General features: G+C 42.7%; 1 protein-coding gene across 1 annotated transcript in view; it reads right to left on the reverse strand.

The window, feature by feature from the left end:
- utrn (utrophin) overlaps positions 1-25,404 on the reverse strand; it is a 227,020-nt gene that overhangs the window by 82,603 nt on the left and 119,013 nt on the right. The window lies entirely within an intron of this gene.

Raw genomic sequence — 25,404 nt, forward strand, 5'->3', positions numbered from 1 at the left:
TAGCTTGACACTCATGTACGACGAAGTAGGGCATTAAGTGATGGAAAAAACATTAAAAGTTTGTGAGGTTTCTGTCCGACAGCCACGATAGGTTACCAGAGGGCAAAGGAGAAGTTTGCGTAATTGCGTTTCTCTAAAAGTGCTCTCTCTGCACTTTTGGAGGATGTGTAAACTAATATTCTTCTCCAAAGTCATTGATTGGAACTGGAAACCCCCCCCACCCCCACCACCCCCTACCACCAGTACATCCAGCAGCAACTCCCTAAGAAGTGCTAATGTGATGGAATGTGATGCTGGGTCTCTCGACTAAAGCACACTAAGCTCTGTTCATTCTGTGATACAGGATGATACATGCAATTTGAATGTTGGCGCTAGATATTCTGTCTCTGTGTGCTTCTACGTGTTCACCAGCTAGCAGGACCCGGCGCTCCTTACGCTGTAAAAAAAAAAGCCATTTGAATCAGTGTGTGTCCCAAGTCTGATTTGTCTGTGTATAGTACGTGCCCACACACACACACACACACACATGCTTATATGTATGCAACGCATGTGCCCACATGTATGCATGCACATGTACTGTATGGATGGATGTGCATGTGAACGAGTGAGCACCTTAAGAGACAGTTTCATTACAGTGGGGCAAAAAAGTATTTAGTCAGCCACCATTGTGCAAGTTCTCCCACTTAAAAAGATGAGAGAGGCCTGTAATTTTCATCATAGTTATACATCAACTATGAGAGACAAAATTAGGGAAAAAAATCCAGAAAATCACATTGTCTGATTTTTAAATTATTTATTTGCAAATTATGAGGAAAATAAGTATTTGGTCAATAACAAAAGTTCATCTCAATACTTTGTTATATACCCTTTGTTGGCAATGACAGAGGTCAAACGTTTTCTGTAAGTCTTAAGGCTACCACACACTGTTGCTGGTATGTTGGCCCATTCCTCCATGCAGATCTCCTCTAGAGCAGTGATGTTTCGGGGCTGCCGCTGGGCAACACAGACTTTCAACTCCCTCCAAAGATTTTCTATGGGGTTGAGATCTGGAGACTGGCTAGGCCACTCCAGGACCTTGAAATGCTTCTTACGAAGCCACTCCTTCGTTGCCCGGGCGGTGTGTTTGGGATCATGGTCATGCTGAAAGACCCAGCCACGTTTCATCTTCAATGCCCTTGCTGATGGAAGGAGGTTTTCACTCAAAATCTCACGATACATGGCCCCATTCATTATTCCCTTTACACGGATCAGTCGTCCTGGTCCCTTTGCAGAAAAACAGCCCCAAAGCATTATGTTTCCACCCCCATGCTTCACAGTAGGTATGGTGTTCTTTAGTTGCAACTCAGCATTCTTTCTCCTCCAAACACGAGAAGTTGAGTTTCTACCAAAAAGTTCTATTTTGGTTTCATCTGACCATATGACATTCTCCCAATCCTTTTCTGGATCATCCAAATGCTCTCTAGCAAACCTCAGACGGGTCTGGACATCTACTGGCTTAAGCAGGGGGACACGTCTGGCACTACAGGATTTGAGTCCCTGGTGGCGTAGTGTGTTACTGATGGTAGCCTTTGTTACTTTGGTCCCAGCTCTCTGCAGGTCATTCACTAAGTCCCCCCGTGTGGTTCTGGGATTTTTGCTCACCGTTCTTAAAAAAAATAAAATAATAATTGATCCTACGGGGTGAGATCTTGCGTGGAGGAATGGGCCAACATACCTGCAACAGTGTGTGGTAACCTTGTGAAGACTTACAGAAAACGTTTGACCTCTGTCATTGCCAACAAAGGGTATATAACAAAGTATTGAGATGAACTTTTGTTATTGACCAAATACTTATTTTCCTCATAATTTGCAAATAAATTCTTTAAAAATCAGACAATGTGATTTTCTGGATTTTTTTTCCTAATTTTGTCTCTCATAGTTGATGTATAACTATGATGAAAATTACAGGCCTCTCTCATCTTTTTAAGAGGGAGAACTTGCACAATGGTGGCTGACTAAATACTTTTTTGCCCCACTGTATATGGCCGCATCTCAAGGAGGCTTGGGGTGTTTGTGTGTCTAAGGATAGAACCACGAGGGAGACTGGTGCAAGCAGAGCATCCTGTGGAACGTTTTATTTTTAGACGTGTAATACCGCTTCGTTTATCTCTCTCTCCCTCTCTCTCTCTCTCTGCTAGAGCTCCCCTGTGTTCAGCCCATTTTCAGCACAGAAAGAAATACTGAAATACAGTACATTCTCAAATGTCTTTTTTTGTTTTTCATGAAATATTCGGGGTAAGAGAAAACTTGAGCCAGTATGCACAGTATGCATGTATTGCAGCCCCATCCCTAATTCAATTCTACACACATTCACTCTCACGGCAAGCATCACACAATGTGATCCCATCAGTTACAGTACACACAGTCAAATCCTCAGTGTTAAACGCTGAGACTGGATACAAATGGACCATTTGGGTATATTTCCACACTTCCACACTGCGTTAGTACACATGTTCTTGCAGTATGTAAACAATACATTGGTGGCACACATCACATGGGATGAGCGACGGTGGCAAACGGCGGCATGTGACCGCCTTTAACGCGTGACGGCAGTTAACTCCCTTAACTTCAAAACACGGCCCAGACAGGCATACAGAACAACAACAAAAGAAAAAAAACTGTCTATCGTCCGTCTGGTCAGCAGCCCGGCGATGCAGCTGGGTTTATTTGTTTTACTGAACAGTCAGCAGACATTTTTTGCAAAAGATTCAAGACTACAGTATGAATACCCCTCTGCTAAGATCACAAGGTTAACAATCGCACGCTGGCTCATTTTGACAGCTTACACAAATCCAACACTACGGAAAGGTCATGAGACAGATGGAAAGATAGGGAAAGAGAGAGAGACACACACAGAGACGGACAGAGAGAGAGGAGGGGGGGTTATAAAGAGAACCTTACATGTTGCCACTGAACCATATGGCGCTATTCCAGCTCATTGCCCAAGTGCTTCCATTTTTAAAAAAAGCTCTTTCAGTAACTTCCAGTGGAAGTTAACCTGCACTGTACAATGCACTGCACACACACGCTCTCTCACACACACACCTCCCCCCCCCACACACACACACACACACACACACACACAAAGCAGCTATTAAAGAGACACACAGAGGCATACATTCACGTACAACGCTGCCATTTAAATTATATGGAACCTACTGAAAGACTACTTTGATACAGAGGTATATGCAGAGGTAAGTGTACCCTGAGGTAGCTACTACAGAACGCTGACTGATCACTCTCTTTTTCACACACACACACACACACACACACACACGTGTGCGCCACAGCATCCCACGTCTCCCAACAGGATGCTTCTGTTCCCCACCAGCCCATGTTTTATTCATGGTTTCAGAGGAAAATATTTTCAGAGGAAAATATCAAAATGACAATGTCAGTCATAATTTTTCAATGAAGTACGTTTGAGTACATGCCTAATGAATAATGAGTGTTGAATGCCAATCATTAGCTTTCCAACTCCACACAGTGAATATCATCTCCGCAAAGATAAAACACTTTTCAGATTTTGGCCTAGACACTAATGAGGACGCTGGAGATGGGGATAAGATCGGCACACACTTATGTGGTGACACGACACACACATCCTGAGCACTGTGGATACACAGGAACACACACACACACACACACACACATACGCGCGCGCACAGACACACACACGCGATACAAAAGGAAACAGAGAGGGTAATGGAATTTGGATCCCATACACAGAGTAATGAGCAGTGGAGAGATTGGTTGGCTCTGGTCTGGTTGGAGCAACGGCAGACTGTGACTGCTGTGAGTGTCGCCCACAGGGACACTCACAGACTGAATTTAACCCATTAAGACCTGAGGCGATTCTTAAAAATGCTTTCTAAATCCTAACAGTTTTTTGAAAAAAAAAATCAAATTTTTCTTTTTTCAAGATTTTTCAAAAATAGCAGATCTACAAGCTCATAGCGCGGCACTCGGTGCCGCGCTATGAGCTTGTATATCTGCTATTTTTGAATGGCCAAAGACGTCTAAAGTGACACAGATGCGTTGCAGGTCTTAATGGGTTAAACCTATACTGTATTTTTGGTTTTGCAGATGGCAGCAATGAGTTTAGCTCCCAGCGATATTCTGCCTCTGCCAAGATGCCCACATGCATCATACTGTACATACAGCATGGACGCACTCTCTCACAGGCACACACAAACACACAGCACAAACATTTGTACTTGAACAATGCATTAAAGCAAGCCTAGAGACATCCTGCGGCTGAGTTTGAATGTCTCATCCCACACACACATAACGTATAGGCAGTGGTGTAGAGCAACTTTAGTAAATTTACTCAAGTACTGTACTTAAGTACAATTGTGAGGTACTTTAAAGGTAGGGTAAGTGATTTTCTTTGGTTAAAATAAGTGTTAAATAGCTCTATATTCTTCTGATAGTACTCATTGCTATAGAGTGTTTGTTCAGTAAAAGTTGTCTCCTTGTCTCTCCAGTTCTTTATAAAACAGAAAATGCATTTTCGTTTCAATTTCCAATTTTATCCAATCAGGATAGAGAACTCAATCAGGATATAGATTAAACAAGTGAAATTGGAAGTGATGACACTAAGAAATGAGCAGGCAAAATTGGAACTGGAACACTATAAAAATGAAGCTTAAAAATTGGTACTTGATTGGCTGAGATTTTGACCTACCGGAAAATGTATTTTCTGTTTATTAAAGCGAGGAGACTCCTGTTACTGAACAAACACTCTATAGCAATGATTACTATCAGAATATAGTGCTTTAACCTTTTAACAAAATACTTTTTGTTTTAACCCAAAAATATCACTTACCCTACCTTTAACTTTACTGGAGTATTTCCAATTGTCTATACTTTCACTTCTACTCGTGGCATCGCATCGATAGCAGTAGATCTGCTATTTGCAAACATTTTAGTACTTTTACTTTTGGTACTTTAAGTACATTTCGATACCAATACTTTTGTACTTTTACTCAAGTAAATTTTGAATACCGGACTTTTACTTGAGTACTTCTACATTGCAGTATTGATACTTTTACTTAAGTAAAACATTTGAGTACTTTTTCCACCACTGCGTATAGGAAGTACTACTGTACAGTGCCATGCATCATCAGCACATACATTTTGTGGACAGCATGAAAAAATTAGGCCCTTCGCCATTTACTAAGCAGTGGCGTGCTCAAAAATCTTATCTCTGAAAATAACTAAATGTCTTCCCTGACACATTTTCGAAGACAATTACGATAAAGGCTTGGAGTGACAAAGCGTGTCCTGTTCTATGCTATACGCCTCTTTCCAGATTTAAATTGGCCTTTCTCTGCATGGTAGCACACTTTAATAACTAGCAGCACAGGCCAGAACAGATTCATTCCATTTTAATGAGTCCAATAATGACTGCACAGAACTCATAAAGTCGACTGCACCACGGGGTGAGAGGAAGAATGAACGGTGTGCATGTACGTCTCCATGCCATGTTGTGCATCTTTGTTTCAATGCATTGCATAAAAGATTTGTTGGCAGAAGTAAGCCCTCTCCTTCTTAATATATTCAGTTCAATTGTTATCTACCTGCTCAAAATTCCCCAGCAGGTCCTGCAAACTGAAGTTTAAGCCAATCATGTTGGGGTATGTGGCCCGGCTCCTCCCACTCCCTCCGGCCACTACATCTTCTATGAGGTCAAACGTGTCAAAGGGCAAGCAGGGGTCAGCGTGGACGGGGAAGTCCTCCAGTGGTCAAAACCAACCGAGTCAAGGTCAGGGCTCAGATCAAGGTCAAATCCTGTGTTTGAACAGCAGACAATCCCCGGAGTCAAACTACGACAAAACAAGGCTTCTGCAAGAAGTTTGTACGCAAGAGGGTCAAATCCAGGTCGCAGTCCCAAAACAGGCGACATACAGGCCTCACGCAGCCCTCGGCAGCGACTGTGCACGCGCGTGTTTGCTCGCCAAAACTGACCACCTGGTAGTAGCATCCTCTTTGAGGCAGCACTCAGGCTGAGGGAAGTGACAGATAGCGTGCGGTCATGCTTCGAAGTTGAGGGGCTGTGACATGCAGGAAGGTGATCTGACCAGGTGGCAGTCAGAGATGGAGCTCCTGAGACCAGGAATGGAGCTCTACAGCTGGAGAGGGAACCTGGGGTTGGAGACAGTCTGGAGAGAGTGATGATGAACAGTATAGTCCTGAGGAGCAGCAGACTGATGAAAAATGATGAGGGCTTGTGAGGAGAGTTCCACCTCTCTTTGAACTGTTTTTCTTTTACGCCCACTGCTCCATGCTTCCGTTACTCCACTTCCCCCCTCGGGGCATAGAGGAAGCTGTTTACACTCCGTCCGAAAGTCCAACCCAGGGTAGGGCAGGAGCGTTTGTTATCAATTACCCAGATCAACAGCACTCTGTCCCTTGCCAGTCACACACACACACACACACACACACACACACACACACACCCAGACACTCACACACAGCTTTGTGGAGAGACGTTCTGCACAAAGAGGCACATGGTCTACCCTCTCATTCCTCTCTCAGTACAGGAAACACACATGCACACATGCATGCACTGAAAGAGAGACAGAGCTGCCCCAGTATTTCCACCACCAACCCCCCAGCCTGGTTTCGCTCCCCTCGCAACCTTCCTAATCACCGCCGCAGTCGGGCCAGTTATAGCTGAAGAATGCCTCCTTTTTTTTCTTCTGGAACTCCAGACGGCACCACATGTGTGTGCAGGAAGGGCTTGCGTGTGCTCTGTCGCAGTCCTGGTCAGCAAGTCGCGGGATCGACCGGGCTCTCACACGCTGGAGATCTGCCCGCTAGATCCTCTCCACAGGGGTGCGAGGGGGTAAGGACGAGACGGTGGATCTTTTTCCTGGGTTCACTTCCCCTTTCCTGACGAGTTGAGGAAACTTTCTTGGAGTTTCTGTTTTCGTCTTTAGGTCCCCTGCGGACACTCGAACTCCTGGACTATCAGCCTCTCTCTCTCTCTCCCTCTGTGGCTCTCGCTTCTTTCCCTCTCTACCTCTGGTCACAGGCTCCACTCTTTCACACAGCTGTTTATTATTTTAATCAGTATCCTCCCTTTCCCTTCCCCTCCTTTCTCTCTCCCTCTTTTCTAAACACTAAACTAGGTTGACACACACACACACACACACACACACACACACACACACACACACACACACACACACACACACACACACACACACACACACACACACACACACACACACACACACACACACACACACACACACACACACACACACACACACACACCCTGAGGCCTGCATTGATAGAGATGAGGGTGAAGTGAAAAAAACAAGTGTCAGAGAAATAGAGACAGTTTAGATAGAGAGAGAGACAGTTAGGGAGATAGATGGAGAAGAGGAGGGTAGAGAAACAGGATGGATTTCAGAAGTTGAACGAAAAACATTGGCTGAAAGATGGAGAGGTAGAGGGGGATAGGGCAAAAAGAGAAGATTAAAGGAAACCTGTGTTTGTGTGTGTGTCGGGGGGAGAGACCAAATGTGTAGTACACTTCAATAGAATGCACTACCTGTCTAGCTGAGGGTTGATCAAGACATGTGGCTCTCATGTGAAAAGGGGGGGAGAGTTTGAGGGAGAGAGAGCTAGAGAGAGAGATCCAAGCAGAGCAGACATAATCAGTACCAGATAGAGGCACCATGCATTCTAATAAAGGAGCAAGTTTCCTCGAAAAAGTTTCACTTCAAATCCCAAGAACTGCTGTATGCGACAAGATGCAGTTCAGCTTCCATATCCACAATCTATGCTACCTAACGGCCTCTGTACTGCATTAAGAGTACTGTGACACCAGAGCAAAGAGGAGAATGCTTTGAAGTTTATAAATGAGGGGGGGGCTACAAGCTATGTTTGTGGGGGCTGGCTTGGGTACAGGTTGTTGGCCCTATGGGTTTAAGTAGTACGGGGTCCCAGTCTCAAAATTAATTCCATAAAGAGAACCTACGTATGTTTACTGTGTGTGTGTGTGTGTGTGTGTGCGCGTGCGTGCGGGGGGGGGGGGGGGGGGGGGGTCTAATCTCTGGTACGGCACAAGCGGCATTCTGAACAGAAGGTTAGACATGTGGTGTGCATCAAAGTCTCACACATCAGATGGCTGTCGACACTCTGCAATACAATGCTGCATATTCATAACCAAAACACTTTGAAGTGCGTTCCCCCTAATGTTTACATACGGTATGCCTGCAAAACAGCACTTTTGAAGCACGCCGCCATGAATGTATATATGCTGCCTGAATTCCTTTTTCTGAGTCTGAGTTGGAAGTACATTCAAATATTGCAAGTGTGACAATGTTTTGAACATTTGGAAAGCCAGATGAAATGGCTTTTGTTTTGTCTTCACTCCACTTAAAAAATGGGTTATGTGATTTGGGATTAGGCGTGTTTGCACTAAAGCCTGATTCAAAGCCTGACTTAGATGCATGCTGTGCACGCCATGCATCTAACATTTGGTAGCTTTGGCAGCATGACACATTGTGAGCTTGTAGATTTTTTGGTGTACGACACGATGCGCAACCAAGTGTAACTTAGGCTTAACTTTGAAGAGACTGCCAGGGCAAAAAACAGACCTCTATGGAAACATGCGCGCACACACACACACACACACACACACACACACACACACACACAGAGAGAGAGAGCTCGGTACAGGAGGTAAACATTAGGCCACATTACTGTAGCTAAAAGGATTAGGACCATTACAGGGAAAAGAATGTAGAGCTGCTAAGAAGGGAAAACTGAGACAGAGGGAGATTACTGAATGAGAGGAGACCAAACATGACAGCGATGACGAGAACTGACAGAGGAAGTGGACTTATATATAGTATAGGGAGACAAGAGGGCGAGACCGTGAAGAGAAAGTATAATGACTGACAAGAGAGAGAGAGAGAGAGAAAGAGAGAGAGATCAAGTGGGATAAAGAGAAATGAAAGCAAGAGCACGCCTGTACCCCCAGCATGGGCCAGAGAGCAGAAAGAAGTGAGAGAGGGAGGAAGAGGAGAGGAGGTGGAAGGGCAGAACCGTGAGATGTGCTATCTCTAGAATCATAAGCCGTTAAGGCCGGGAGCGCATCCGTGTCATTTTTTGATTTATTTGGCTATTTGGCAGATATGCAAACTATGAGCTTGTATATCTGCTATGTTTTTGGAAAATCGTGAAAAGTTGTGCAAATCTTGAATATATATATTTTTAAAGCGAACATTTTTAACTCAAATCTTTGCTTCTGGGGATTCTACAAATGTCTTCTAAATCCTAACAGTTTTTTTTTTAAACTTATGTTGAACTTTTTCGTGTCAAGGGCCCCCAAAATGTTTATGTATTTGGCCGCGGACCCCCATCTCAAAATATTTTGTTTGAGGGACCTCCAGAAGCTTTAAAGTGAACATTTGAGTTACAAATGTTCACTTTAAAAATATATATTCAAAGATTTGCACACATTTTCACGAAAAATAGCAGATCTACAAGCTCGTAGCGTGGCACTCGGTGCTGTGCTGTGAGCTTGTATACCTGCTATTTTTGAATAGCCAAAGAAATCTAAAATGACAGCTGCTTTCCCCGGATTGAATGGGATAAGAGACGAGGCCTCCCACACTCACACTTCCACAAAAAAGTGGATTACAGGTGCTATCTGAGGGCAACTCAAACCAACAAAGCAGAAACAGAACAGATAGAAAGAGTCAAGCCGGATTTATACTTAGTTGTGTCGCCAGTATCGCACAAAAGAAATAGGCAATGTGCTACAAGCTCGCGACGCGTCGCGAGCTTGTAGATCTGCTATTCGTTGTCTCGACACAGGGCGCAACAAATAATACCAAGCCCTTAAAGCGAGTGACAGACGAGTGAGAAAGAGGGGAAGTGATTTTTTTGCTGTTTGTCAAAAAGAAGAAAAAATAAATATACTAAAGTGAATATTTGTTTATTTGTATGCGTTTTCCCTTCCGTGAGATTGGGTTAATGTGACAATGCGTGCTCTGCACGTCGACAGCAGCACTGAGCTGCTGACGTGCTGCACTTTTCGGGGTGTGAAACAGAGTTTCTTTGAGAAGGAATGTGCTGATCTTGTTGTACAGCCTAGATTAGATGTCAGGATTTCAGTTGTTCTGTTTTTTTTATTTGGTGTCATACTTTGAGCAATGAAGGAAAGTAGGAAACTGATAAATATTATTCCACTACCGTTTCACTTTTCAGCCTGCCTAAGACTTTGGCAACTTACGTTGCATAACGCTGGATGTGTATGTAAAAGGTTCAAGCTATACGTGAGTGAGTGGGTTGTACAAAAGCACAGAGAGTAGCTACATGTAATGTCTACGTGTACGTCATTGTATGAAAATGACCTATTTTCAATGAGAAACTTTATGCGGTCCGTCAATGTTTTCACTTGAAAATACGTCATTTTTGGCGACGTAGTATTACGTGGGTTTAAAGCAGCGTCATCTCATCATGCAGGTGGTACTGGAAATAGATCTAATGCATTTACGAGCAACTTGACGCACGAACAACAAGGCAGCCCACTGTGACTGGGCAGATAGACTGTAGATAGCCCCAATCTGTGCCAACATTAGTTAGCATAACATTTGAATGTACTGAAATAAAAAAAACATTTTGATGATGCATGAGGTTTTACCTCAGCATAAGACAGGTGCACCGAGCAGCCAATGGCCTTGCTCGTTTACTTGTGTACCATTTGAGTTGCAAGGTGACAGGGTTGGAATTATTTATAATGTATTTTGAAAAACAGTACTTATATATTATTAATATATGTGAAACATATTTTTGGTTCAGAAAACTTGTCGACATTCAACGTAGCTAGTTTAGCTTAGTTGAGCTGCAAGTCAATGAGAACGCACGATCTGACACAAAATCGCCTGGCTGTTGTCGAGAGCTGCTGGAAAACAAGAAAGACGTCAATCACATAAGTAGATGCCTCATGCCAAAGACAACAACTCAGGGATATAAGCTTAGTTCAGCATAATATTTGATCAAACCTCCACATGAACCCTCTGTGTGCTGATTTGTGTTTCAGAGGACCAGCTCACATACTCCAATTAAATGTATTAATGTGACGGTGGTCTAAAGGAAATGAAGGGCAAGCATGAAAGAGTAAGATGCCAATATAGTGAACACAAACGTCAGCACCAGACTGTCTACCACTACTGTGCATGGTATCAGACAGCCATCACACACTAACATTCCACAATAATTCTCAGCGTCAGCGGCCAGTGAGCTCACTTCCTGTACCCCAGGTTATCACTAGCACACCTCTTCCTGTTAGGAGGACAACGCCTGGGTGGAGAAATGAAGAGTGTGATCTCTGTGTGTGTGTGTGTGTGTGTGTGTGTGTGTGTGTGTGTGTGTGTGTGTGTGTGTGTGTGTGTGTGTGTGTGTGTACACGAGAGAGACAGACCGTCAGAGACGAGTGCTTCTACAGACAACATAAATACAAAACTATAAAACTACAGTGAGCTTTTGTCTGTGTGTGTTGCAAGACTCTAGTGCCCAGCACTTGATAAATGCATTCCTGCTGATGCAAATAAGTGGGCCGGCTGTGCTGTATCAGTACTTTGCACTTGAAGCAATTACGCAGAACTGTCAATAGCGGGAACACGACGTCGCTGTCGGGCAGAGACCTCTTATCTCCATATTTTAACTTTTTACGTTGTTTTCTTTCTCGCAAATGAATGCCCTACTTGATCATACTACAGTATCACGAAAAAACTTAAAAAATAGCATATCCACAAGCTCAAAATGTGTCGCATTGCGATGTGTTTCGAGCTTGTAGACCTGCTATTATTGCAACCATTTATCTTATTTAATCCTGAAAAGTACCAGTTTTGGACATATGAGGTTTCCACCCGACTGCAACAAAGAGAACAATGGCTTGAGCAGCAGTGCTAGTGTAGCTAGCTATACCTTGCAATGCAAGTCTGGAGTTTGTCAAAAATAAATAAGTGCAACACTATAATAGCGTTCTATCAGGTTGCTAGGGGAGGATGAATGGAGAGTGATTGATTGGCAGAATAGAGCTGTGCTGCCAAAGCTGTTTTGGTTAGTAGACTGGGTTCTGCATAATCTGCACGACAGTTATGCAAACAGCAAAAGGCAATGCAATGCAAACGACTTTAGTGCTGCCATCTGATGGCTCATAACTGCGTTGGTGCTTAGCTCAGGTTACATGTTCTTGAAAATGCCCCCCACAACTAAGATGGATAAAAACCTTTACAGTATGTTGCTTCTGTACAGAACTGTATCTTGAGCAAGCAATGCTTGCTTTCTCAGGGTCAAAACTGTCAAATGCAAAGCGTGAAAATGCTAAAATGACCCAAAAAAAGAGGATATGATAGGAAATGTCAAAGCAATGAAGCGTGGACTTCTAACAGTGAGATGTTGAACTGACACCTGATAATGGCGTAAAGCCATGTCTTAAGTGCTGAAGTGCTGTCAGGCACGAGAAATCAACTAAATAACAAGAATACCACTGTACACACCAACTCTGATGTGATGGTTGTTTTTTCTTATTATTTTCTTGTTATTACATTTCCTCAACAAGAAATGTAGTTATCTACAGTAGGCAATTAAACCAGAAGAAACTCGTCACAGCCAGCAGCTATACAGTTTATCCAAAAATATAATACATCAAAGCAGTTAATTCTGTATCATTATCTAGCTCAGAAGTACCGTATACTGGATTTCTTTAACCCATTAAGACCGGGAGAGGCATCTGTGTCATTTTTTGATTTGAGGAAAAAAGCATTATTTTACACTTTTGCTCAAAAATAGCAGATTACACTGTACAAGCTCATATCGCGGCACCGAGTGCAGCGCTATGAGCTTGTGCAGTGCAGATCTGCGATTTTTGAGAAATCGTGAAAATGTGTACAAATCTTTCAATACATATTTTTTAAAGTGAACATGTGTAACTCAAATCTTTCCTTATGGGGGTCCCTGGAACAACATATTTTGAAAAAACAGTTTAGGAGACATTTTGTAGAATCGGCCTCAGGTCTTAATGGGTTAAGTGAGGTTGAGATAGATAATTTAGCATTAACACCAGAGCCTTGCACGCCTGCCGATCTGCCACTAAGTCCCAAAACTCCACGAGTTTCCCAAATCATGTGGCAACATACTGTACCCACTACCCAGAGGACATTGTGTACATTAAACGTCAAGCTTTATAAAGCTTCCAATCCTCTCCAATGCAAAGTTTATTAATAATTTAAATATGCGGCCAATGTTTTGACAGCATGCTTCCATTGTCAGGGTAAAACATGCTGAACAGAAACATGCCTTGAGAAGACGGCTTCTCCATTTCTTCAACCTAAGACACGCTGTGCTGACATGAAAATGGTCTGACATCCACTTATTGACAGCACCCTTCCGTTAATATGACAGTTTGGGGTCAGATGACAGATGATTGCCCTGGGGATCAATAATGGACCGGGAGTCATTCCCTGCAGATTGTCTCCAATCATGAGCACAACATGCTACTCTGTACAATTAGCTCCCCATTAGGGAAATTCATCTGGAATGCTGTTACAGTATGCCTTTAGCCTCATAGTCCAAACCAATAATGAGCTAATGATTTTGCTGGGCCATTTGTGGTTGGCATTGTCTAGGCGACACTTGCAAGATAACCTTAGGGCAGAGGTGAAATGATGAGGTGCACATGTATTTTAAATATGTCATGAAGGGAGGTCAGAAGGGTGTATTATCACAATTAATTATCTGTGATGCAGAGTTTTGCTAAGAATCTTCAGAATGTCCTCTAACTGCACCCACATGCGATATTATTCAGATATTCTTTCCTGAGCCGAATCAAGTGTTTACCCACAGGACTAGTATCGCTAATACATACTAGCGGACCTGTTTTGAATAATGCCCAGTCTTCCAAACCTGACAGGCAGGGTGGAGTAAAATCTCTATCCAATTGCTTGACTCAAAATGGAAAACTGTAATTCTCAGTTAACGTGGAGTCTGAATCCAAAATAACAAATATTTGTTCTAATAATATGTAATAATAACAACAATAAAAATAACAATAACAATAATAATGAGGAACACTTGCATTGTTTGAATTGATGGTGAAATGATGTGAAACCTCGCAGAGGGCTGTCATTCTCCACATTATTCTCCACAGCCTTGGTGGGTGGAACACCAACATAAAAGAAAAAGCCCCCATAACGCGATAGCTTCTGATGCCTGGCCGCGCTGTCGCCTTGGTTTTTCGGTAGCGCAATTAATGTGTACGCATGCCACCTGCTATGCATGCGAGGGGAGATATGAGCGAGTCCTGGAAAGGTTAGGTGACTGGACCAATTAGCATGCTGTGGTAATAAAGAGCTGCCACTAGATGACAAATACTGCAGGGGTCAAAATAATTATGGAACTGATGTCAAAATAATCTGGCTTTCATACATCATACACAGACGTTTGGGAGGGAAAAGGGGCAAGAGTACACAAAGTTAAAAAACCAACTGTGCCCCATAATGCACTCTCACACACGCAGACCAAGCCTTAGGTGTCCTGCAGAAGGCTGACCAGCAACAGCCATCATCAGATATGAACAGCAGACGGGCTGGGCTGGCCTGAAGCAACTCCAACTGTGAAGACAAGATGAGTGGCTGCAAGATGGATGGAAATATAATGAAGGAGAAAAAAAATAGAGAGAGAGAGAGAGAAGTGTTGAAAGAAAGAGAGAGGGGGAGAGAGGAAGTGAAAAAAAGGTAAAGCCCAGATGGCATAAGACAAATAATAAAATAAAATAAAAAAGATTCAGGAAGGCATTGCAGAGAAAAGTCATGTTTGGTTACATAGGAGTGAGGGGCTAACTCTGGCTTGTTTTCCAATGATTAGCCATGTTTGCTTTCAAGTGGGAACTACAAAAATAGATAAATGAATAACACATAGTGTGGGAAAGGGCGTTTCTGACCCACTGTTGAAAAAATAAAAACATTCCAGGGAAGTATCAGATAATAGACCTTAATTCCAACCTAGGAAACCTACATTCCAGGTGAAAGAAAACACTTAATTTTATTGAGGGTACCGTTACACAAGCTAGTCACACAAATACCGTATCAATATAAAAAAATATATATATTCCATCTCTTTGAAGCACCTCAAATCAAGTAGCCTGATTTTGTGCACACAAAAAAACATCAGAAACCGATATATCAATATTATTCTGCATATTTATCATTTTGCCCTCAGATTCAAACAGCAGTAATACAGCACACTCAGTTTTCAGGGTCATGCTAGACAAAAACAGAAAAGAACAAACAAACACAAAAAAGCCCACTCTAGTATTCAAAGACAACAAAGGATGGCCCTCTTAACCTATTAAGACCGGGAACGCATCTGTGTCATTTTAGATTTCTTTGGCTATTCAAAAATAGCAGATATACAAGCTCACAGCGTGGCACTAAGTGCCGCGCTACGAGCTTGCAGATCTACAATTTTTTTTTCAAACATTTGTGCAAATCTTTGAATATATATATTTTTCTTTAAGCGAATATTTGTAACTCAAATCTTTGCTTCTGGGGGTCTTTGGAACAACATATTTTGAGATGGGGGTCCGCGGCCAAATACATATCATTTTGGGGGTGCTTGACATGAAAAAGTTTGAGAACCACTGATGTAGCAACATGTAGTTTTTTCAAAAAACTCTTAGGATTTAGTTCAGGTCTTAATGGGTTAAAGTATGCACAATGAAACATTAAAAAAAAGCCACGTCCTTTCCTGCTGTTCAGGATAGGTTTTTGTTGGGGATTTAGATATCTCTATTATTTCTGCAGTCTCTCAGTCTCAGCGAGTGTGCTCCATTGAGTGCTGACATTGCTCAATGAATGGGAAAATATTTTTTACCGGCGTTCTGAGCTCTCTGAGTGGCCCTGGGAGTTTGTGCTAGAAGGGCTTATACCATCAATAAAGATACCCCATTCCTTCAAATAACTGCACAATCCATTGCACTACAGATAGTTCAGCTGGGTGTCTGAGGTTGGTGAATAATTTCAGAGGCATTACGAGAATGTAAACACAGTGAAAAATCTAGATATAATGCGATAGTCGTATAACCCCGCCAGAAGATCATGCCGGATCAATGAGCAAAACCCTAGAGCCTACGCAAAGGCAGTCGGTTAAGTGATATGTAACCGGCTGCCAAAATTAGCAATTTTTTCGACTGGCTGATATGACTGTGTGATGTATGTCTCCCATGACACCATAACGCCAAACCCACATTAACAGTCCACACCCAGCGTTGGGGCGTTTGTCTGCCTTGATCTCCTACAATCAAGGTTCCTGTTCGGCCCCTCGAGGACCCTCTTGGGTGGCCCAGAGGAGAGATAAGGGCTTTGGAGTAGGAGGTCATTAACATCCATAAAACTGCAAGGCAAGCTGCCTTGCTTTTTGTTCTCTTGATCAAACAAAAAGGACAGTTATGCACACCGACTAGAGGGAGAGCGTTTTGAAAAAGGTGATGAGAACTGGAAGATCTTTGAGTTTTAGCTCCGAATTATTCTCTTTCTTCCCGTCTCCCACCCTCACACACATTGTTTGATTAAAATGCAAAACGGACCACGGTGGGAGGAATGCACCGAACAAACAACTCCTGTGCAATCAGCTGAGTTTTGATGACAGGAGAAGGGAGGTTGAAGGACATGGAGATGGGAGAACAGGGTTTCAGAGTATTAAAACACGGTGTTACTAATTATGCTGTGCTGCATGGCCCCCCACTGAGGCACCCGAAGGAGAAGCAGGGGCCATTAAAAAAGAGGAAGCTGTCTCCGGACATCAAGCGCAGGGTGCTGAAGGCAAACGATAACAATGCAGAGTCTCTGGCTGCTCATTAAGACTATGAATGCTGATGTCAACCCAGTGAGAATTTGAGATAGTTGAGGGAGCGTGTGTGTGTGTGTGTGTGTGTGTGTGTGTGTGTGTGTGTGTGTGTGTGTGTGTGTGTGTGTGTGTGTGTGTGTGTGAGTGTGTGTGTGAGAGACGTTTTATTTTTTTAATTGCTCTATAGTTGGCTGATTAATTGGGTCACTCAATCTCTCCTACACATCTGGGTCAAGGATAAAAACAGGATTTGCAAATCACTTTTCATTTTAAACTGCTTGGGAGCAGCAGAGGAGCAGGTAAAGTTGTACCTTAGTGAAAAGTACATACACTGTATTAACTCTCACTGCCAAGGACAACTTATGACAAGACATCGTCATAACGCCCTGGCTGCCAAGGACAACTTATGACGACTTTAAAAAAAAAGAAAATCACACAGAACTAGAGATAACGCGATCTGTTTATTTACTGCTCCATTCACTTCCTGGTTAACTTATTACTTAAAAATCCTGTATCTCGGCTCCTGTGTACTTTTATTTTTTACTATGTATTTTTGGCCGAGACATGTTATTTTCAAAGGCGTATAAAAGCGAACGGGAGGTCGCGATGACACTTTTTTTTCTTTTCGTGGAAGCACAGTGAAACCCTCTGTAATTAGCAACCATCAGGGGATCGATCATAAATATTCTGTGACTACTTCAAAAGGTAAGAAAATCGAAAAATCGCTGGCAGTGGGTGCACGCAGCCAGAAATAAGTCTGGCAGTGGAAGAGTTAAGTATGCTTTCATAATATACTTGCCTTTGATTATAACTTTCTTGGGTCAGGATCGTTTTTTTTCACTATCTGTAGTGTTTGTGAACAGTACATGATCTTGTTTTGGAGAGGGTGGAGAGCACGCTGGCAGAATAAGTGTAAGTGCGGAGGCAGAGATGACTTTCTTTTCTCTACTGCTGTATATCTTGCTGGTTATACAAGTCACATTAGTCTCTACACACACCTCTGCTTTCTCTCACTTGCCTCTCTTTAGTCGGTCTTATCTCGCTCATCCTCGTCATTCTCTGCTGCTCCCGTTAAGTACAATCTCCTCTCTCCGCTCCTCCTCCTCTCCTCTCACCTTTCAATGCCTCCATTTCATCGTACTCATCCTGTTCTTTCTCCATCTCCTCTCTTAAGACTTAGAGTATTACCGGGGAAGGCAAGAGACTCTACAACCCCCCCCCCCCCCCAATAGGTTAACCTCCCCCCAGAGCATGCTCCCCATCACCATAACAACCGGCTGACAAATATTGCTTCCATGGATGTTTGCTATGGGAGGGCTGTCTTGGCGTCCTCTCCCAGCAATCGTTAAATCTCACTCCATCCCTTCGAACAAATGCTTGGGTTGAAGGTTGCTTAATTTCTCCCCTTCCCACCATTTACCTGTCTTTTTCATCAGTGCCCTTCACTCCATCTACCTCTGTTCTTTTGTCCCGCTATTACTGACAGGACCCCCCCATGTTTTGACGTCACCAAAACCGAGAGAAAACATGATTTTGACTCTGTGCTGCCCCGTACAGGACAAGTCAACTGCTCCATGGTCTCTCTGCTCTGAGTTTCAGATACGAGACTCCTGCTGCGAATCACACGCAAGGTTTAATGGAGGTTATTGGTTGTGAAACGCTGCTCGATGGCTCCCTGAGGGTATGAGTGTCTGTCACCTGCAATGCATTACAGAGCCAGAGACTCAATTTACTTGCCTGATAACACAAGCATTTAGCCGTGCATCTGCTTCAGTCCTCTGGGCCTGGGGCGAAAAAAGGAAAATTGGCCCAATGGCTCCCCCTTCCAATTCTGTTCCTCTCCAGTGATACTTTAGCCTGCTCTTCTGAGACAAAAGTAATGTTCTCTATGTTGGGTATTCTCAAGGGCATTCTGCCAATAACCCATGTTTTTCTCTCTCAATAATGTCGCACCTGGATTGTTCTAAACTTTTTCTGGCTAGAACATGACAAATAGTTAAGGCTGCCAAAAGAGAGGGAATTACAGTCCTAAGCAATGTTCTGTGACCTTACTGTTATTATTCTCACTCCCTCATTGTTAAACACCTGGGGACAGCTCACTATTTCCACAACACGCCTATATACTGCTGTCACCATCCATAGAACTCTAACCATGTGCATTTGAAGCTTTTCAGCACTGCACACCTCAGGAGTCAGGAGTTCAGGAGCAGTTAACCTCCAACAATAGTTGCTCCGGGGATCCACTGTCACTTCATATATTCAACTCTGCCACTTCTTTGCTGATTTACCCAAGCTCTTAAGCAACTCAGCTAGCTGCGTCCCCATCAATATGATTTACAATTTCCCAAACCCTTTTACTATTTGTTGCAGGTACATGTAATTGTGAAAAGTCACAATGTCCTTTCAGATCGCTAATTGGCAAACCTAATTGGTTTGCTTAGATAACAAGCCTCTGCTAATGAGGCGAGTTCTGACAAACAATAATTAAAGCAGAAAGCCTTTTCTGCATTAGCAGCACTACCTCTTCATATCATTTGGGTGTCACTTGTGATGCGCTGACCAGATTCAACCACGGTCTCTAATAAACTGGAGGCGAGTAGTACTCAATTGTAACAAACATGCCATCACAGTTTGTCGACAGCCACTGACGTGATTGACAATGTTAGGTCCCCAGAGAAGGAGACAGATATGGAGCAGGGTTGTCACTAACGTTAACTCCAATCAGCTGGAACAACCCATCATCATCAGAGAACACGAAAACGTGGATACAAATAGCAGGGCATAATGGCTTGTGGCAATCAACGTGACCTCAGAGACATGGGAAGACGTGTTAAAATGTGTGTGATGACAAGGCAGTCTGCCTTTGTTATGTTCTGATTATGTAACCCTTTTTTTGGGAGGGGGGTACATTTCTCTTCAATTCAGTTTAAAGTACTGCTACGTACTCATTGTCAGCAATAAAGTATGCATACATAAACGTGAACACGCACGCACACACATATTGTGTTAGGACAGTTTGTGTCATCCGTTTTCCTGATAAAATTACCATCCATCTCCCTCCTCTAGGGAGTCTCTCTGGGCTGCTGAGGACAAATTAAGTTGTCCATATAACAGACGAGGAAACAACAGCAGTGTGAAATTTAACAACCACCGTGAATATGCTCCATGCTCAAAATACGTGGATATAGAACAGTCGAAATGGCCATGTGAAATGAAATATTCACCACGATTTTTATTCACCTGTTTACATACAGTACTGTACACACACACACACACACACACACACACACACACACACACACACACACACACACACACACACACACACACACACACACACACACACACACACACACACACACACACTGCATTTCATTAGAAACCATCACCTTCCAATCAAATCCAGAGTGGAAAGGCCACACTGCTGCAGCTTTGATCTTTGAGCACAAACATCTGCACCATAGGGGTATATCGAAATGAATCTGCAGGAGGGAGAGAAATACTGAGGAGAGAGAGAGAGAGAGAGAGAGAGACACAGAGAGAGACACAGAGAGAGAGAGAGAGAGAGAGAGAAGATCAAATAGAGTAAGCGAGTAAGGACAATTTGAAAAAGCTAACATTTCCTTTTTTCGTACAGTGACTCGTGTGGTGGCGGTCCACATGGAAGCAGACACACGCCTGTCTTCAAAAGGGCATTAAAAGTCAGCGATCCATGCTGATCTGTTTGCACTTTTACCCTCCTTCTCTGTCGTTGCTCTGAGCTCATTGAATCAAACAAACATACTGTATGTCTGCTGACTGAGAGCTAGGGAAAGGGGAGTCCTAGGAACAGGCACTTCTGAGTCTCTATGGAGAACAGCAAACTCAATTAGTCTAATTAGACGCAGTGAGAATGAACAGAGAGTGTGGTTAAGAGAGCTGGTGTATAAGGGGAAGAATCCAGAAGGTGTGTGGGTGTGTGAGTGTGTCTTTCCGTTTCTGGGCATGAGCTACATTCATGTTTATGTGGGCTAGCCTAAAACAAGCTAATAAACAATCAACAGCTGTTTGTTTCCACCAGTGAGAGGCAGGAAAGATGGAAAATTATATATACTGTATAATTTAATAATAATAATACAAGCCAATTTTTTTTGTTGAGAAAACCCAGAAGGCTTTTCTGCTAATGCGGGCCTCTGCGTCATCTACAGCTAATGTAGGGGTAGGTAGGGCACACACACACACTGGGCCAGCTCCGCTGAGACTTTGGGCTGAGACTTCTGAAATGGCACTTTCTGTTTCACTTGCTCTCCCTCTCTCTTTCCCTCTCTCTCTCACACACACACACACACACACACACACACACACACACACACACACACACACACACACACACACACACACACACACACACACACACACACACACACACAAAGATGGAAATTATGTAAGGAGACGCGCAAATCTAAAGCACACAGATGGATGAAAAGCGTCACAGTGTGTCTCTTTCAGGAAATGTGCCCACATCCATTTTGCGCCTGGGGAGGCCTGCGTGTGCGTGTAGTGTACGTGTGCGTGTGTGAGTCATGCTGTGTCACATACGATGAGTTAAATCCACAGCGACAAGTGACAGGCCCATACTGTATGACAGCTACTGTAGACTTGACAGGGAAATAACGAAGTATGAGAATTCCGAGAGAATAGAGTGCTAAAGTAGGCAATTTTCGATTCAATACCCAATGCTGAATGCGTTTCATAATCATCTATTTTGTGCATTGGTTAACACTTAGGCCAAGATGTGGTTAATCATAAGGAAGACAAACACAGACACCAGCATTGTGGGAGAATATGCCAGAAGCTGGGCAAGCACACATAAGCTTCTAATAAATGTACCAGCAGGCTCCATTGTAGTCTCATACAAATGATGTACTGTATTTCATCATTGTTCTTATTGCTGGCCATAAATTAGAAACAACATACATACTGGGTCATGACTGCTTAAATGGAATTTTGGCAGAAAGACTGGTCGAGTTAGTTTGCTTGATATAATTAGCTTTTTGTTATATTGTTTAGAATACTGTGGACATATTGCACATAGACTCCATCGTGCAGTGGTTCTGTTGACAAGTGTGTTTTCATGGATAATGATGACTGCCCTAGCGGTCCTTTTTTTTTCGTGCACAAAACGGATGACAACATCTTTTAACGAACACATACTGTATGACCTCTTTCACACCTACAATGAAATTGCCATCCGATGTGACTGCGACAGTTGGGTGACTGCGACAGTGTGCATTTTTTTCCCCCCAATCGAATCCAGTTCGCTCCTGTGTTTTTTTTCCGTTGAGGTTAAAAACTAAGTTGCATCGGACTCAGTGTGCAAGAGCCTTAGGCTTTAGTTTTAAGCTTTATTTATCCAAAGAGTGTGTTTTTATAGCAGTAATGTATCTCACATTCATATTGTTAACCACAGACACACCTGGACATTTAAGTTGGAGACAAGAATCACTGGTGTCTAGTAATGTAAAATATGCCTCCATACTGTATGTATTCACTCACCATTTTGCCATTACTTTGGGGTGATGTGGTGGTGGGTGGTGGGGGCAGGGGGCAGTGTGAATATTGCCCAGTGTGAATATAAAGAACAAATAACTGAACACTGGATAGTTGCTCCCTTAGAAAGAGTTACAGCAATAGCAATGTTTCGACATTACCACGTAATGTGAATATGGTCAATTGCATACTTTCACATCTTCCATATTGGATTGGAAAGTACAGAATGTGGTGCAGCATCGACATCATCATCCATCATCCATCATCCATCTCGATATCTATCTCTCTTTGCCACTTAGTTCACCCATTTCCTGCATTTTATTGCTACAGTAGCTTTCAAATCCACTTGTACTCTATCCCTGCCTGTTTATCTCTTTAGTCAAATTTTTCAGATGTAACTCGGTTTCCTATCGGTCTCTCTCATTACACATTGTGTCCTGACTCTCTTATTCATAAAACCCATTAATCCAAAAGGTTCAGAGATCAGACTAGACGGCACAAAAACTACATTACATTGCATTTGCAAATGTCATAAAACTCAGGCATGTACCTACAGGTAAACAAACAAATTGAAACATCTACTTAGTGAAAACGGAAGACACACAGGCCATAAGCACTGGTACAGCTGAGTATGAGTATAATGACCAAGGAGCAAATGCTACAGCAGATAAACTTAAAGCATACAATCTCGATCTGGGAAAATACATTTGGTTACCGAGCAGTCAAGTTAGATATTAGAGTTAAGATATAACAAACACAAAGATAGATTGCAGTGGAGTACAGCAGTACAGAGAGGGGCTGATATTTTCTTTTTGTGATAGGAATTCACAGACGCATATGGACACGCACGTACAAACTTGCACGTGCAGCAGATCTCTATCGGCCGCCTTTTTCATCTGTCAGCATTGCCTTTGATCTCTGGCTCGATGGGGAAAACACACGCTGAAGACCGACTAGAGACAGAAACGGCAAAACCTGTCTGATTAGCCTGAAGCCAAAGCAATGTACAGCATGAAATCCGCAGTCGCTCTGAATAAAACACTCGTACATACTTATTTACAACATGAATCTTGGCCCATGCACAAGTTTACCAGCAAAGACCAAGAGGTCAGAAATAAATTGAAAGCAGATACTGTAAATTCATCATTCCTCCAATCAGTGATACAGAAGGGGGGATGCTGTGCACAGTGCACACCGAGTGGCACAACAACAATAGTACTATTATACAACATACAAACCCCCAGATGTTCAAGTGCAGAGGGCCAAGCAAGACGTTAAATCTTGCTTGTTTTTTTTGGTGCTTTATTCCAAATCCCTCTATGTTAACTCACTCTTTTTCTGAATCTGGTTTGTGTTTCATAATTGCAGTGCTGCCATGACAACTGAATTACCCGTGTGGGATCAATGAAGGTCTACTGTATCTATTATGACCTGCAGAAAAAGTAGTTACAGGAACCCAAATGACCACATTAACCCATGCGTCCCTATTTTGGGCATGATGTCATTTATAGGTGACAATTCTCAGAAATAGCCTTGGCATATACAGTATGCTTTAATTTATACACGTCACATGCCAGTGTTGTGATGTGAAAATACTATAGCACATCTTGAAGCTAACAAGGCTACGTGTTGTGAGCTTGTGGATCAGCCATGACAGTGTCAAGCTTAACAAACAAACAAACAAACAAACAAACAGGTATAGCACAGATCACTTTACAGCTTTTATATTCACACACACTGTATGTAATAATAGATGTTTATAGCCTAGTTATAGATTCTAGCCCGGTCAACGTTAGAATTCACGCTACGCCAGTGATATGTAGTATTATTATTAATACTGCTACAATGTCTGAGGAACCAGAACAAAATATCTATCCTCTTATGTACCTGTACACAAGACGTATAAACCATAAAGAAACCTTGATGTGACCCATTGTTAGTTTCTAGATTGGCTATCGTATGACGGTATCCAGCCTAAGTGGTTAACAAAAACAGGCATATATCGGCAGCCAATTATGTTGTGTTTTTGAAGCCTGCCAACATCTGGGCTTAGAGCAGCTTTGGCTGTTTCACAGAGATGTCCGGTCCAGCCTGTAACACAGCTCATTGTCACCACAACACTAATCCTACACTCTAAGCTCATTGGCTCCACTCAGCCGTACCTACCATCCCTTTACAATAAAACACACACACACACACACACACACACACACACACACCTCACATAAACTCTCTATGACCACCTCTTTGGCAGAGAAATAAAATAAACCTCAATGTACCGTGTAATATGATATTGATACATTCATCAAGGTTAGTTAAACACTTACTTTTGTTTTTCAATAACTATCTGTATAAGATTATTTATGTTTTTCAGGTGTGTATACCAATACATGTTATGCTTCATTTGAATGGGTTGTTCCTCATTCAAGTGAACAATGTGGATTACTTGCTAGGTTTGTCATCAATTTCACACATCATTTGAACACATTATCTAATCGTTTAATCCTCTGCCTTGACTACTGTAATTTGAAGAGAACGTATCACTACTGTAATTTGAAGAGAATGTAAAAAGGGCAAAGGGTGATGTACTTAAATTGCACTGCTCTTTAACCACTTAAGCCCTTTATAGACAAATCCACAGAGCGCTCCCCCATGGCGCAATCATAACTGCGGTGTCAGAATGCACACCGCAGCAGGAGTCTGACACCACAGTGCTCTGTGGATTTGTCTATACCTCGTCATACAAAGGTGAAAATAGCTAAAAGCTCACAATGCGTCACATCGCAAAGCGTTGTGAGCTTGTAAATCAGCTACTTTGCTATTTTTTTAAATACATTTGACATGTCAAACCACAACAACATGGGAAGCTGCTTTCTGTGATAGGTAAGGTATATCACAATAATCGAATAAGCTACTCAAGTACTGTCTTCCATAGCAATGACCTTAATGGAATAAACATTA

The sequence above is a fragment of the Gymnoscopelus microlampas genome, assembly GCF_963454915.1.
Source record: "Gymnoscopelus microlampas genome assembly, chromosome: 16".
Classification (NCBI taxonomy): Eukaryota; Metazoa; Chordata; class Actinopteri; order Myctophiformes; family Myctophidae; genus Gymnoscopelus; species Gymnoscopelus microlampas.